The following is a 16,103-nucleotide window of genomic DNA, read 5'->3' as shown; positions in this document are numbered from 1 at the left end:
TGTATGCTTTCTGAGTACATTGTGATTGTTGTTGCTTGTCGGACTTAATGCTAGGGTTTTCTGGAAGCAGCTTTTACAGAATTCTTTGTGGTTGTTAGAGTGTTGTTATGTGGTTACTAAATTCTTTATGTTGGTATTGTGCTAAATTTAAGCATAAAGTGGGACTAAATTGAGATCTACAACTCCATGGTTATTAAAATAATTAGTGATGATAAGGACCCACCCATGTGAGTTACTCATTTTGTAAAATTGTAAGGCAGATATATACACAGATTAGCCAAAGCATTATAGACCATTTTGAGGAATGTAAACAATAACAATGGTCCTAATGTATTTCCTGTTTTACATTTTTCATTTCCATAGCTTCCGAGAATCAAAAAAGGTCCTTATATTGATAAATAATGTTATGATAGCTGTTTTAATGTGAAAATATGTATGAATTACCTTTTCTTACAGTCATGATAAAGTATGAAAATAAGCAGGAAATGTTCAAGGACCAGTGACATTACCACATTGAAGTGGTCTATAAACTTATAACATTATAACAAAGCATGCTGTTAACAGTTCTGCCAAAACGTGGTCTCTACAAGCTGTGGTAAAGCTAGGAATTGTGTAACGTAATGTGTGTATTTATATAGCGCATTTTATCAGGTATGGCCATGATGCAATGGCAGCCACAGGACAATGGCGCTCACCACACACCAGCTATACAGTGATACAGCCAATTCGGTGAATGGGGATGATTGGAGGTCTATGATGGGTAAGGGTTGATGAAGAGAATTTGAACAGGACACCTGGGATATACCCCTACTCTTTACGAGAAATGCCATGGGATTTTTAATGACCACATAGAGTCAGCACCTCGGTTTAACGTCTCATCTGAAAGACGGCGTTCATTGACAGTATAGTGTCCACTCCACTATACTGGGGCATTAGGACTCTCACAGACCGCAGATTGAGCGCCCCCTGCTGGCTCCCATCCAAGTCTCCCATCCAAGTACTAACCAGGCTCAGCCCTGCTTAGCTTTAGTGAGTAACTTGTCTTGGGCTGCAGGGTGCTATGAATGTGGATTGTGAGCCCTATGAAGACGACCTTACACAGGCCCCCTTAGTAAAGATTGTTTTCTGGGGGCCCAAGCATTTGAGCCCTATGCATTCTGTCCCTCTTTCCTTTGCACTTATGACACACCATCTACAATACCCCTAATTGTGTGCTGTGGTCTCTGGCACTTAGACGTTAACAGAATATTCTTAAAGTCCTGCAGGATGCAAGGTGGCGCCACTACATCCCATTCCAGTTGAGCACAGCCCATAGATTGATATCTGCCAAGTCTAAAGTAAGACTAAGCGATTAATTGAATAATCAATAATTAAAGCTGCGTGTCAGGGAATAACATTTCTATTAAATGAGGGCACTCTCGCACAAAAAACATCAAATACCCACAAAGAAGAAACCCAGGGTACTGTGCGTCGTAAGTAGTAAGTGCACTGATCAGGTCACCAGCCACTTTTAGGTGCTTTGTCCCATGGCACTGAAAATTCCCACAATGCACCATGAAAACCAGGGTGCATTGATACACACTATGTGCCCTAAATGGAAGTTCAGAAGTGTGAAATATAAATCTTGAGACGAAACGTAATGACAAATGAGTGACATGTTTCTAAATAGAAACTGATATTTATTTATTTATTTATTTATTTATTTATTTATTTATTTATTTATTTATTTATTTATTTATTTATTTATATAAGTTCAAGTTTAACAACTTTATTAATCCCACCAGGGGCAATTAGACTAGGGTAATAGCTTTTTATGATTCAACAAACACAGACAAATCACTTACAGACAGTGTTTAAAAAAAAAACAAAAAACAATCCAGCATGCTTCATGTATAACTTCATAAATAGCACAAAAACCTTGGAAAAACACATGTATTACAAATGTAAATTTAAAACTTGCTAAAATGTAATGTTGTAAAGCCTTACTGCCTCTGGAACAAATGTAAATTTATATCTGTTGGAAGAGCATTTAATGCTTCTTAACCTTCTTCCAGAGGGCAACAGAACAAAAAAAGGCTTCAGAGGATGGGAGTCATCTCTTATCACACTTTGAGTTTTCCTTAATACTAGCTGTTCATGTAACTCTGCTAGACTCCTCAGAGGTAGACCAATAATCTTGGAGCAAGTCTTGACTAAATTTTGCAGTTGATTTTTCTCTCTAACGGAAAGTGAAGAGAACCAGCATAAAAAGGAAAAGCTTAATAAACTCTCGATATAGGTGGTATAAAAAGTTCTCAGTATGCGTTTTTCTACACAGAAAGAGTTCAGTTTTCTAAGAACATACATTCTCTGATGCACTTTCTTAGCAACAGCTTCTGAATTCTGCTGGAACTTTAATGTGGTATCAAATATTGTACCAAGATACTTATATTCCTGTACCCTTTCAACTTGTTTTCCGTTAAAATACACTGGTTCCACTTCTAAGGCATTTTTTCTAAAATCAATTACCATCTCTTTTGTTTTTGTGATATTCAGTTGTAGTTCAGCTTCTTTGCACCACTTAAAAAATGCATTATGATTATCGCTGTCATTACAATCTGTATTTGTTAACAAGGATAAAAAAACTGTGTCGTCAGCATACTTGATTATATGGCAGTTGTTCTTAGTGCTACGACATTCATTTGTGTACAATATAAAAAGAATTGAGGACAGTACACAACCCTGTGGGGATCCTATTGATGTAAAAAGCATGTCTGAAAGCACTCCGTTCAACATGACTCTCTGCTGCCTACATGTCAAGAAGTCTAAAATCCATAAAACCAAACCATGACTCACATCAAATTCATCTACAAGTTTCTTTGCTAAAATAAAAGGATTCACAGTATTAAATGCAGAGGAGAAGTCCACAAATAGCATTTATTTATTTATTTATTTATTTATTTATTTATTTATTTATTTATTTGTTTGTTTGTTTGTTTGTTTGTTTGTTTGTTTGTTTGTTTATTTATTTATTTTTAACATGAACAAACATAGCTAGACGGATTAGGAAAAATCTGAAACAATCAAATTTAGCCTTTAAAAACTTTTTTAAATGAATATATGGAATATAAAAAATACTATATGGAAATTATTAGCTCTGTTGTTATTTATAATCTCCAGTTTTGATTATGTACAATGAGGACAATCTTATGCCACACTCAGTGTGTCCTAATGTGTGGTGAACCAATCTCATCACTGCCCTTACTACTAAACTATGAACGACTTTGGTAGCTATGGTGCTGATTGAGACGCAACAGTAAATTCCCATAGCAGTTGATAAATAAACAAAAGATTTAACTGCTCTTGTGGATTTCAACATGTCTAATGACCACACAACTGCTAAATCATCTTATAGAAGCTTATGAAGCTAGGAAGTGTGGATTTAAAATATGTTATGTGGTGTTTTCACATGCTTTTATTATACTATACATTATATTATACTATGATATAATGTATCATATTATACTTTATTGTACTATACAAATCAGTAGATCACAAAACAGCCATGCAAAGAGTTGTAGTTATTCCATAATTTTTTTCTTGATTCCATTTTCGTCGGGGTTAAATCGACTTTGATTTTAAACGTGATTTTGCATAATTTGTGTAACAATATGTCTCCGTGTAGTAAATGCTACACATGCAGGATATTTATTGACAAAATGATTCAAATAATAGCCCAGCACTAGTCAAAGGGAAACTTTTCCCTTTTTAAACGTGTGCAGTGTGGCAGGTTCATTATCTTGCTGAAAGTGGTCACTTTCTCTAAATTTACATCCTTGTGAATGACTGGACCCAGGGTTTCCCAGCAGATCATTGACCAGAGCAAAAAACTCCCTCAACTGACTTGTCATCATCCCACAGTGCATCCTAGTGCCATTACTGAAATAGTACCAGACATACACATATTGTAGAAAAATATAGGACACATTGGATGGCTCAGCCTCCTAGTGACCAAAGGTCTCGTTCCATGGCTTGAATGTCCATTGTAAATGTTTTCTTCAATAAAGAGGGGTCATCAAAGGCAATCTCATTGGTCAACAAGCAAACATTCACTGCCCTCATGCATCAATGCACCTTTGACACCCAATACCCTGTTGTCATTTGTGGTTTTCCTTACTCAGTCCAATGTTGGTAAATTCTCACCAATCAAATAGTGTCTCTGATAGTATAGTTTAAGTTGCCTTTGTGCATCTGTGACTCTTGTGCCTTCAATACTTTGTTGTGATTTGTCCTTCATCCACTCTTGGTTATTTTACAATTGCTGACTAGGAGTAACGCACAAGATACTCTGACCCAGGCATCTTGCCACAACAATTTGGCCCTCTTCATAGTCGTTCAGATTCCTGCCCATTTCTCTAGCATCCAACACATCAAATACTAGAATTAACTGTTTATTGTCCCCAAGCCCGAGTCTGAAAATCTTTAAGTCTAAAAGTCTATCGTTTCATATTATGCTATATGGTTTATTTTGTGACATCATAAAAACATGGGCAGCACGGTGGCTCAGTGGTTAGCAGTCCAGGCTAGACCAGTTGGTGTTTCTGTGTGGAGTTTGCATGTTTTCCCAGTGTTCCCATGGGTTTCCTCCTGGTGCTCCAGTTTTGCCCACAGTCTAAAGTCATGCGACCCCTGATATTTAGGAACTAAGCCGAAGGAAAATGAATTAATAAAAAACATTACAGTGATAATTTTTCATAATTTAAAAGTTATCAACATTATATACCATTGCAGGGATGCAGACAGAAACATTAATAACAGCATCGTGGGAAAGTTGCAATCTTGAAAATACTATGTTTACATATTGCACTTTTATTTACAACATAGGCTCATTCTGAAAACGTAGCCCTATGTACATTTTAGGAGATTGCGAATTATGTAGCCAGAGCTTTAAAATGAACAATACCCCGTTCCTTTTCCCGCTTACCAGCTGACCGCTTACCTCGGTATGGATGGCCTTTACGGTGTTACGAGTCTGTCTGGTAGCTCAACATGTACGTTGGCAGACTTGAGACGCAGAGTGTAACTGAGCAAGACAACAAGGTTTGAGTTCCAGAAAGCAGGTAAGACATAAACAAAAGCTAAAAAATAAAGTAAACAAGTAAATAATAGGGTGAGAATGTGGTAAAATCTGAAAATGTGGTAAACATTAGGGGACTTTTCTTTTTCTGGATTGCCTTTTAAAACACTGCAGTTGGGTTTAGGGAAGGGGGTGGGCAGGTCAATCAGTGCTTTTAAAACACTATTGGTTGAGTTTAGAGAAGGGAGGTGGGAGGATGTCAGTCGGTTGGTCAGTCAGTCAGTCAGCAACAGCAGCCTCTAGTGGATTTACGGGAGAACAGCAGGCGAGAATGGCACTCGCGAGAGAAATTTGAGATCTGAAAAAGCGTACACAGCGGCCTCTGGTAGATTTGCGAAAACAAAAACTGCAAAAAACGTACTTGTCTCTTTCCAGAAATGTATACAGGTGGAACATAATTAAAATGAGCCTGGGTTGTTTATTTATTGATATTTCAATTTTATGTTGGACCTGTAATCATTGGTTTTCGCAGAGAGTTTTTATTGTGTTATTATTTATTTCATATTTCTCAAGCATTTGCTCTGAAGTTTTAAATAAATAGAGAAATGTGACATGAATGAGTACATTTTGAGCCTACTTTGAGCATACATGTCAGATTTATTAGCCCCCTTTTGAATTTTATTTTCTTTTTTAAATATTTCCCAAATAATGTTTAACAGAGCAAGGACATTTTCACAGTATGTCTGATAATATTTTTTCTTCTGAAGAAAGTCTTTTTTATTCTGGCTAGTTAACCTAATTAACCTATTTAAGCCTTTAAATGTCACTTTAAGCTGTATAGAAGTGTCTTGAAAAATATCTAGCAAAATAAACTATAAATTGATTGCATCTATAGAAACTGTACTTGCGATATATGGACCAGGCCATATCCTATACAGATGCTGTGGTAGTCGTGGAGGATCGGAGAGCATGAGACTGATTCCTGAAAGACCCCAGTGACAGATGAGTGTCTGCGTTGATCCCATGGGCCAGCCTGAACACTTGTGACCTCACACAACGGTGACCTCTCCTACCTGCAGCTTCTCCACGATGGACGTCCAGCGTTCTCCAGTGCCTAGACTGCAGCTCTGCACAAGACGTTTGGCCAGAGGAGAAATGGTCATGCCCAACTGAGCCTGGTTTCTCTCAAGATTTTTTCCTTCACTTTTGTCAATTGGTGAAGATTGTTCCTCGCCACTAGCTTGTATGGTTTGTATGATTTGCTCTTCAGTGGTTTGACTTTCAGCATTGAAAATTAAACCACACTGAACTGAACTAAACTGAACTTCAACTCTGAAAACTGGACTGACACAGTTAGAATTTACTATAATCTTCTATGTGAAGCTGCTTTGACACAATCAACATTGTAAAAGTGCTATAGAAAAAAAGATGAATTAAACTGAATATATTATTATCATGCTATGAGATGAATTATGAAATAAATGATATTTTTGTCATGTTTCCCAGTGGATTATATGACATTACAATATTTGTTCACCCCCTAATTATGTTGCTGTCTACTAGAAATGTGTGCTGTGTAGATTGATGTAGTGTGATTTGTCTTTCTCATAGGATAGTGTTCAGCTTGTCTTGACATCTTGTGAACACTTCAATGGCAGGTCAGCAGGTTCTGAGGTTGGAAAGACATCCCGGAATTGGTTAATCGTTAGGTGAGCGACTACCACCTGTCAGGGGTGAACTTGAGAGAGGTCTGAAAAACGAATGGCCACCAGCAGACAGGGGTGGACTGTGTGTGTGTGAGTAAAAAGTGTGTCAGTGCTTTCCTGAAAAACTCTTTTATCAAGAGACAAATTTCCTCCCTGCTCTCTGTAGGTTGTCTCAGTACAATTTCTAAGATTCTATGTGTGTGTGTGCGTGATGTTCAAACACTGAACTGGACTCACCCTGTGCTCTCCGCACCTCTCAAGCATCCATCTCACTCCCCTGCAGAACTATCAATAACCCGTTTGGCTGGAAATCAAGAGGTGTGGCTGATGTAATTCAATGAAACATCCTTTTTGGCCAAAGGTTATTGAACCGCAAGAAGGAATTTAAGTTTTAATGAGGTAACAGAACGTGAAGAGTCAGTTTCTGTTCGTTTTCCAGCGATTTGTTTACTACCAAACTATCTAGCAAACACACACACACTTTCATTTTAAATGAGTCTTGTTCCTAGAAAAAATAAACTCATATATTAGGCCTAGTTTTCAGAGAATGTATTATTCAATTATATTAAAATCCTTCAAAGGTTTGAATATTTATAAAGTGTTAATGAAGCAAATGGATGTTCACCAAGGTTGACTTTCTGTGGAAGCTGTGATTCATATTTTAAGGATATTTTTGATGAAGACAAAGTTCTGAATAACCTTTATTTAAAATATGCACTTTATAACATTATGAATGTCTTTACCTCTTTTAGATTTATTATATTGCATCAAGTATGACTAAGGGTAAGATTACACAACTAACTAAAACTACACTGTTAAACCCAAAAAGTTAAGGTAACTTAAACCATTTGAGGAAACTGATTGCAAAAAACAAAGTTCAAAAACTAATCCTAATGAGCACTGTGAACTTAATCCATTTGAGTAAACAAAGCAATTTGAGCTCAGTAAAACCCAATAAATGTAGAGAACTCAAACCAACTGAGTACTGTAAAACGCAATAAGTTAAGGCAACTCAAACCGTTTGAGGAAACCGAATGCTACAAACCATTTGAGTTAAAAAACTAATCTATATGTGTACTGTGAACTTGAGTGCTGTTGAAGTAATGAGGTATTCAACACTCTTTTCAAATGAGTAGAATTAACTTTCAGTAAATTTTGAGCTAACTACACTTATTTCATTTAATAAAGTTGACTGTTGGGTTTTACAGTGCATGAACAAAAAAGTTTTTTGCTATTTGTTCAAATTATTTATTTAAAATGAGCAGAAACACCACAATTCTTGAGATTTTTTTGTGACGACTTAATTGTTTTACGTTCAGTCTACATTTATTTTAACATATTCAGTATGTGTCGGGATAACATGAATTAATTTTGTGTAATTCATTTTAAGGTTCCACAAAATTCATTCATGTTATCCCATCACAAATCGATAAAGTTAACTTAATTGTTTTTACAAATTTTGTTGAATTGAACATAAAACAAATTGAAGAGGATCACGTGCTAATGATTGCTTGCGGCTAGCCCTGCATTATCCGATTTATGATTCCACAATCAGACGATTCCTAAGCCACCATAAATACCCATAAGTTCCATATAACCGCCATCTTCATTTTGAAGAATCCGCCCTTTCACTAATACTTCTCCTCCTTTCCTAGATGGGTGGCACAGTGGCCAAGTGGTTAGCACTGTTGCCTTACAGCAAGAACATCACTGGTTATAGTCCTTACCAAGTCAGCCAACCTTTCTGTGCGGAGTTTACACATTCTCCCTGTACTCACGTGGGTTTCCCCCAGGTTCCCTGGTTTCCTCCCACCGTCCAAAAACATGCAACTTAAGTTAATTGACTAATCCAAATTAGCACCATAGACGTTTCATCAGGGAAACTCCTGAGGTAAATAAGTTCTATCTTTAAACTTTAATAATAAATCTAAATAAAATGCTGCGCTTCCCACCTCCAGTCGCTATGACTTCAGGGATTTCTAGAGGGAGTTCGGTGCATGCCAAACAAGCTTTATAATCAATCATCAGCTAAGTGTGAACTCTTGAAATAAGTAGTGTAAATAGGCAGCAGTATGTGTTGGTCATTCATTCACACAACAACACATTTTTGAGAGCACGATAGATATCTATCTAAATAATCATGGCTGGTTTACCGATTTGATTATTATAATTTGTGTTGTGGTTTCCTTCACCAATTTTTATGCCGTCTTTCATAACTAGGCGACCATAAAGCATTTTCTCAGAGAATGACAAACGGACAAACCATAGCTGCAGCTCCAATACAAAGTTATGGAGAAAATTAAAACCATTGCAGTGTTTAGATATGCTGTGAGCTACTTACTTGAATTGCGGCGCGCTCGTGGCATTCGGAAAAGATCAGATGTTTTTTCACAACTAGGTGTACCTGGAAAATGCATGTGTGTCATATGTGTGCGGCTTGAACAACATGTGCGCGTCATACAAGTTGCGCGCCTCTATAGGATATGACAAACTTACACCCTAAGCTTATTGGCATTCCTTCAAAGGCGTGCGCTCAGCATCCCCATTTTACTAAAACTATTAGCGCTTCATATCAAAACTTCATGCCAAACTTTTTTTTAATTGTTATTGTTGTTAATGGCTGCAGCAGTGGCAATGTTATCACACACTCTGAAAATCAGCTTACTTCTGTCAATTTAACCAACTTTGGAAGTTACCAAGATGAGGTACTATTTTCAAAAAAGTGGAGTGTTCCTTTATGCATCAGTTCTTCCCGATGCAGTTATTTTACTTGTAGTATATGCAATATGTTAGAATAAATCCAGGTAATTCCAGACTGCTCCTGGCCTTTAGACATCAGAAATCCTGATTAACGCTCTGAACAGGTCCTCTGTGTCTGAGAGATGTCCAGACGGTTTTATTTTGAGCCCCAGGCACCGAAAATGATAAGCATCTATGGGAGTCATCGAGAGCTTATGTGCTTTAAAATGGTAGGTGGCTAATGACTGTTTTAAGACATTGATGCACAGGGGGCTTTCAGCATCTGCAAGGTGAAGAAAGAACATTACCATATTAAACATGTAAAATATGACTCCTGAGGAGTGCAGCCCGGCTTAACTGTCAGGGAAAATGAAAGGTGCAGTCAGAGGAATGAATAAGAAGTCTGCCCAAACCAGCCAACGCTCCAATTATTTACTACCTCTTAAACTGTTCAGTGCAGTTGCCCTCATTTTTATGGACTAAATGTGTTTTCAAGAAGCAAATCTTACAGAAACATCTATTTATCGTTACTCAAACCTATGAACAGCAATTCATAGATGAGACAGAGACTGAACATAATATACTCTTAAAAACATATTACAGTTGAAGGCAAAAATATGCAACATAGGCTCATTCTGAAAACATAGCCCTAAATACATTTCCGGAGCTCACGAATTATGTAGCAAGAAGTACATTTGGCTGCATTTCCTCTTTAACCTCCTAGGGCTTGAGTGTCCATATACGTGGACAGCACATTTTAGCTCTTAAGTGGATATTTAAAATACTTTGAATGTTTTATATTTTGTTACAGACATACAGTGTCATCCTGCAACTCTTTTGCAGCATATGAAATGGCCCAAACACTATTTTTAACTGTCCAAAATGGGAAAAAAAAAATGTTTTTACTCTCTGATAGTCAAAGCAAGTAAAAAAAATACCATGTTAAATATGCATTAAAAAATTCAGGAAAAATTGTTTTATGTAAATTCGAACCAGGAGTCCACATATATGGACATCATTTTTCTCTAAAAGTACTTTGTATCAAAAGATGATCCTTAGGTTTTTATTCTAATTAGGTGTTAATAAGCCCAAATAGCAAAGAGAATTTAAAAAGGCATGTTCAAAAAACACATTGGGCCTTAAGAGGTTAAAATATATGCTACGTGGCGGTATGATGTTCTTTTTCACCATTAACAGCTGACCGCTTACCTCCGTGTGGACGGCACTTCTGCTTTTACCAGTTTGTCCAGTAGCTCGCTGTGTACTTTGGCAGATTTGTGACATGGAGTGGAGTTGACCGCGACGATGAGGTTCGAGTCTGGCAAAGAACAGTTCCAGAAAGCAGGTAAGATAAAAACAAAAGCCAAAAAATAAAATAAACAAGTAAATAACAGGATGAGAATGTGGTAAAATCTGAAAATGTTGTAAAAATCAGGCTGCCACAAGGGCTTTTTTTTCTGGATGCTTTTGAAAACACTGTTGGTTGGGTTTAGGGAAGTGGGTGGGTGATGGTCAATCGATGCTTTCGAAAACACTGTCAGTTGGGTTTACGCCCCATTCACATGGGGCGTCAGCTTCAACACTTCCCATTCAGTTTGAATGGGTGACGTCAGGCATTGCCGAACTGCATTGTGGATGCGTTGCCACCGCTTCAGAGGCATTGCTCGCTGCAGAAGTTGGGATTTACTCAACTTTTCAAGCACCAACGGAAGCGTCAGCCAATCAGATCACTGTATGCAAATACACCAGCTCAGGCAGTGGCCTATTGCTGACTAATTTTATTGGCTGACAGTGCTATGATGATCGCGTCAGCCCCAATTTCAGACACGCCCTCTTCCAAGCGTTGTGAAGCCCCGTGTGAATGGGGCGTTAGGAAAGGAGGAAGGTGGGTCAGTCGATCAGTTGGTCGGTTATTCAGTCAGTCAGTCAACAGCGGCCTCTGGTGGTTTTTCGTAAAAAGAGCAGGCACAAATGGCATTCGCAAGTGAAATGTGAGATCTTAAAAAGTGTACACAGCGGCCTCTGGTGAACTAGCGAAAACAAAAACTGCGAAAAAACGTAACTCCTGGGACATATTTGGTGCTCTCCAGAAATGTATATAGGGCTACAGATTTAGAATGAGTCTTGTTGAAATTATTAGCGTTGGAATTTCAGTTCTTTTTTCAAATATTCCCCATGCAACACATTAATTTTAAACAATATTTCTAATAACTGATTTCTAATAACCTGTTTCTTTTGCCATCTTATACTAGTTATTTCACAAGCTACTAGTACTCAGCTTAAGGTAAAATTTTTATACAATATTTCACAATATTGTTTTTTATTAAAAAATTGTTGGTAGTTGTAAAATACTATAAAATAGTATAAAACATGCCAACTTCAAGGAATGAAAATGAAAAAGAACATATTTCTGTAAAACATTTTAGCCTATTAGAATGTTTTAATACTGTAGTAATAATAATAATAATGATAATAATAATAATTTAAGGACTAATTTTAAATTATGATAAAGTAATTGTAAATAAGGATAATGATCGAATGGATTTACAGTTTACAATATGGCTGGATAAACAAAAAGTGATTGTGTTAAATTGTTTTAAAGTTATAGTTCACTCAATAATCTACATGCAAACAATATGAATGGGCTATATGTACACAGACTTTTAATTTTCAGCCACGCCGCCCAAGGGCTTCCGGTGTCTTTCCATTACAAAATTGTCACGTTTAAGGTCTTCACTGCCTATTAGGTATGCGATATAAAGTGGGTCTCAGATCGGACAAGAAGCACTGCATTAAATTCCATTTCTCTACGCCATGTCTTTAAAATATAACAGTTTATTTTACCCAGTATTTTCAATGGAATTTCTACGCTTGCCTGTTGCTACTGACGGCGCTAGTGGTTACAATGGTCTTTCATCTCGTTTTACGCTTGAACAACAAAATGAATGCTTAAGTTTATTTAACTGAATGTATTGTAATTGTAACAACATCGATGCTGTAAAAGTAACTTTGTGAAACAGAAAATTAAGCTTTCACCTGAAGTTTATTGTTGGCTTTAAAACCCTAGCTGTGAATAGAGCCCATTATATGTTTGTGTTTAGTTTTCTTAATATATAGATCTAGGTAACAATGCAAAAATAAAAAAAATAAATAAGCACTATCCTAAATAATACGGAACATCTCTACCAACCTTAAAAAAGCAAGAACGCAAAAGCAAAAAAAAAAAGCTCACTGATGTGAAAAGCAACATTGAATAAAGCCATCATGATCTCCCCAATGTCAAGTTCAAGTATTTTTGTCCCTGAAGAGCTTTCTGTGGACACCACGGGGTTATTCAATATCCTTTCTTTCTCTCCCTCCCAATTAAAATCCAGCCCAAGGCTCTGCTAAAACAATCAAGCCAAGGATGAGGCTTTAGCCAAACATTGAGGAGAGCAGCGTTCTCCCTCTGTTCTGTGTTAATAGCGATTCAGTGAAAGCTGAACAGCTCCTCCAGCCTGCATTACTGCAGCACACGCTTCATTGAAAGCCACAATGGTTTGGCTGACTGTTGACTTTTTCCATCCTTGTTAAATCTTTTATAAAAATCAGCCTCCTTGTTTTTGCCAAATATGGAGCCAGACTCTTAATGCAAAAAAATATATATTTAAGAGCTTGGACTAAAAGAGATGGGCTCTTAGACAGTAATGGGTGCTGAGTGTCATTCCCACAAATATTAATTTAGTTAGTAGGTGTGTAAAAAATAAGGGACAGAGGATTCTGCTGGGACCTGTTATTCTGACAGAAACTCTTATTCAAGCTCCAAAAAACAACCAGAAAGAGCCAGCAGATGTTATTACACAGCACATTAGGACCCTCTTCAGGTTTCAAACATTCTTGAGGAACTATAAAATGTGACGTTATATAATTGACAAAGAATTCTTTCCTTGAGGCACATACAGACATATTATTATAACCACTTTCTGTTTAAGGTTTTAAAACTTTCAAACTAATGAAAAGTCAAGATTTTACAGAACAAAGTTCATTTTCAACTGCCAAGATTTCAGCCTGATACACAGTAAGCCCGATGAAAAGTGTACAAAAATCACACAAATGTTAGAACATGACACAAAGTATCAAACAATTGTCATTGCCAGTGGTGTTTTCTCTGCTTTAGATTACTTCCGGTGTTCTGTTGATTTGTCCTACCTTGTCAGATTGTCCTACCTCCCATTCAAAAAGTAGGTAGCACATTTTGATAACGCAATATGCTACCCATCAGATTTTGATACGAGTTTACATTTTTTATGTGGATTAATGTAATATGAAGCTGTAATATCGCCCTAACCTACATAATCCAGGGGTTCTCCATCTTGGTGTTGGAGGTCCGGTGTCCTGCAGATTTTAGCTCTGACCCCAATCAGATGCACGTTGGCCAGCTTTCACTAGTTTTTTTAGAAACATGCTTGCAGGTATGTTGAGGCAAGTTGGAGCTAAAATCTGCAGGACATCGGACCTAATCTCTAACCCCAGCCTCAGAACCATTCAAATACAGTGTTGGTAGCATAACCTGAGGGGTAGGATAAAATGTAAGGACACTGTTACTCCTACCAAACTATAACTCCCAGAACTCTTTGCCACTCGTGCCACAGCTGACAATAATCCAGACACTCTCTCTCACACACACACACAGCTGAATCTTGTCTTTACTGATTACATGGACTATATATATCACTCACTTTCACAGACACTTTGCTGAGTCTTGTTTTTTGCTAAACATTACAAAGCATTTTCTCCTTTCTAGTCTTCTGGTGTTTTGACCTTTTGCTTGTTTACCGTTTTTGATACTTTTAGGATTCCGCCAAGCCTGACTATTTGCCTGTATTTTGATGACATATTTTGGATTACCTTTATGCTCCTGTTTTTGATCATTGCCTGCACAACTGCTATTTAATAAACTGCATGTGGAGTAGACGACGCAGTGGCGCAGTAGGTAGTGCTGTTGCCTCACAGCTAAAGGTCGCTGGTCTGAGCCTCGGCTGGGTCAGTTGGCATTTCTGTGTGGAGTTTGCATGTTCTACCTGCATTTGCGTGGGTTTCCTCTGGGTGCTCCGGTTTCCCCCACAGTCCAAAGACATTTGGTACAGGTGAATTGGATAGGCTAAATTGTCTCTACTGTATAAGTGTGAATGAGTGTGTATGGATGTTTCCCAGAGACAGGTTGCAGCTGGAAGGGCATCCGCTGCGTAAAACATGTGCTGGATAAGTTGGTGGTTCATTCCGCTGTGACGACCCCAGATTAATAAAGGGACTAAGCCGAAAAGAAAATTAATGAATGCATGTGGAGTAATTAAATACAGTAGAAAAATTTTATTTAAAAATAAAAAAAAATTATATTAAAAATGTTAAATATATTAAAGAAAATTGACTTATTCAAACTAGACTAATATATTCAGATATCAATCATAGTCTCAAATATAATTTCTAACCAAAATATCATGACAGGGTAATTTTAATTTCATTATATATCGACATGATGCTGATGAAATGCAAATGCTTTCCTTACTTTTGATTTCTCAACTTTGAAATTTCATATTCATGGGGACCAAAAACGTAGCTTCTGCTACGCTCGCCACCAGATTGTGTCTAATATGGTCACACTCACAACCACAGCACATATAAATGAGACTACATGATGATATTTTGCTAAAGAATAAACAAATACTCAACCCAGGCTCATTCTGAAAACGTAGTCCCGAGGACGTTTCTGGAGACCACGAATTATGAGGCCGGAGGTACGTATGGCTGCATTTAATTTTTTAAGTGAACGCTGCATGGCGATATTACGCCGTTCCTTTTTGCGCTTGCCGGCCGACCTCTTACCTTTGTGTGGAGCTTACGCTCGTCCTGTACGTCGGCGGACTTGAGACGCAGAGTGGAGCTGACCACGACTACGACGACCGGGTTCGAGTCCGGGGTGGAGCAGTTCCAGAAATTAGGTAAGACTAAAACAGAATCCAAGAAATAAAGTGAAGAAGTTCATAACAGGGTGAGAATGTGGTAAAATCCGAAAACGTGGTAAAAAAAAATCAGACAAGGGCTTTTCTTTTTTCTGGACCGCTTTTGTAAATTGTTGGTTGGGTTTAGGGCGGGCGGGTCAATCGGTAAAATTGGTTGGGTTCAGGGAAGGAGGAGGGTGGGTCGGCCGGCCAATTGGCCGGTCGCCCAGTCAATCATTCAGCCAGTCGGACAGACAGACAGCAGCCTCTGGTGGGTTTACGTGAGAACAGCGCGGGCGCGAACGGCACTCGCGGGAGACATCTGAGAAGCCAAAAAAGCGCACACAGCGGCCTCTCGCGGATTCACGAAAACCAAAAACTTCACAAATACGTACCTCCCGGGACGTATTTCGCGGTCTCCAGAAACGTCCTTGGGACTTGGTTCCTTAAAATCTGTGATGTCTGTCTCAACTTCCTTTTCTGTACAATTATGCACGGCTTCACTACTGTTTGCCATGGCCACGAACTTTAGGACATACAACCTAAAATGTATATCTAATCCACACCAAACAGCATCGACGCTCTGAGGACATTTACAGTCAGGACATGTTTATCATTCAAAAT

Source organism: Danio aesculapii, chromosome 11 (assembly GCF_903798145.1).
Source record: "Danio aesculapii chromosome 11, fDanAes4.1, whole genome shotgun sequence".
NCBI lineage: Eukaryota > Metazoa > Chordata > Actinopteri > Cypriniformes > Danionidae > Danio > Danio aesculapii.
This window is presented reverse-complemented; position numbering follows the sequence as displayed.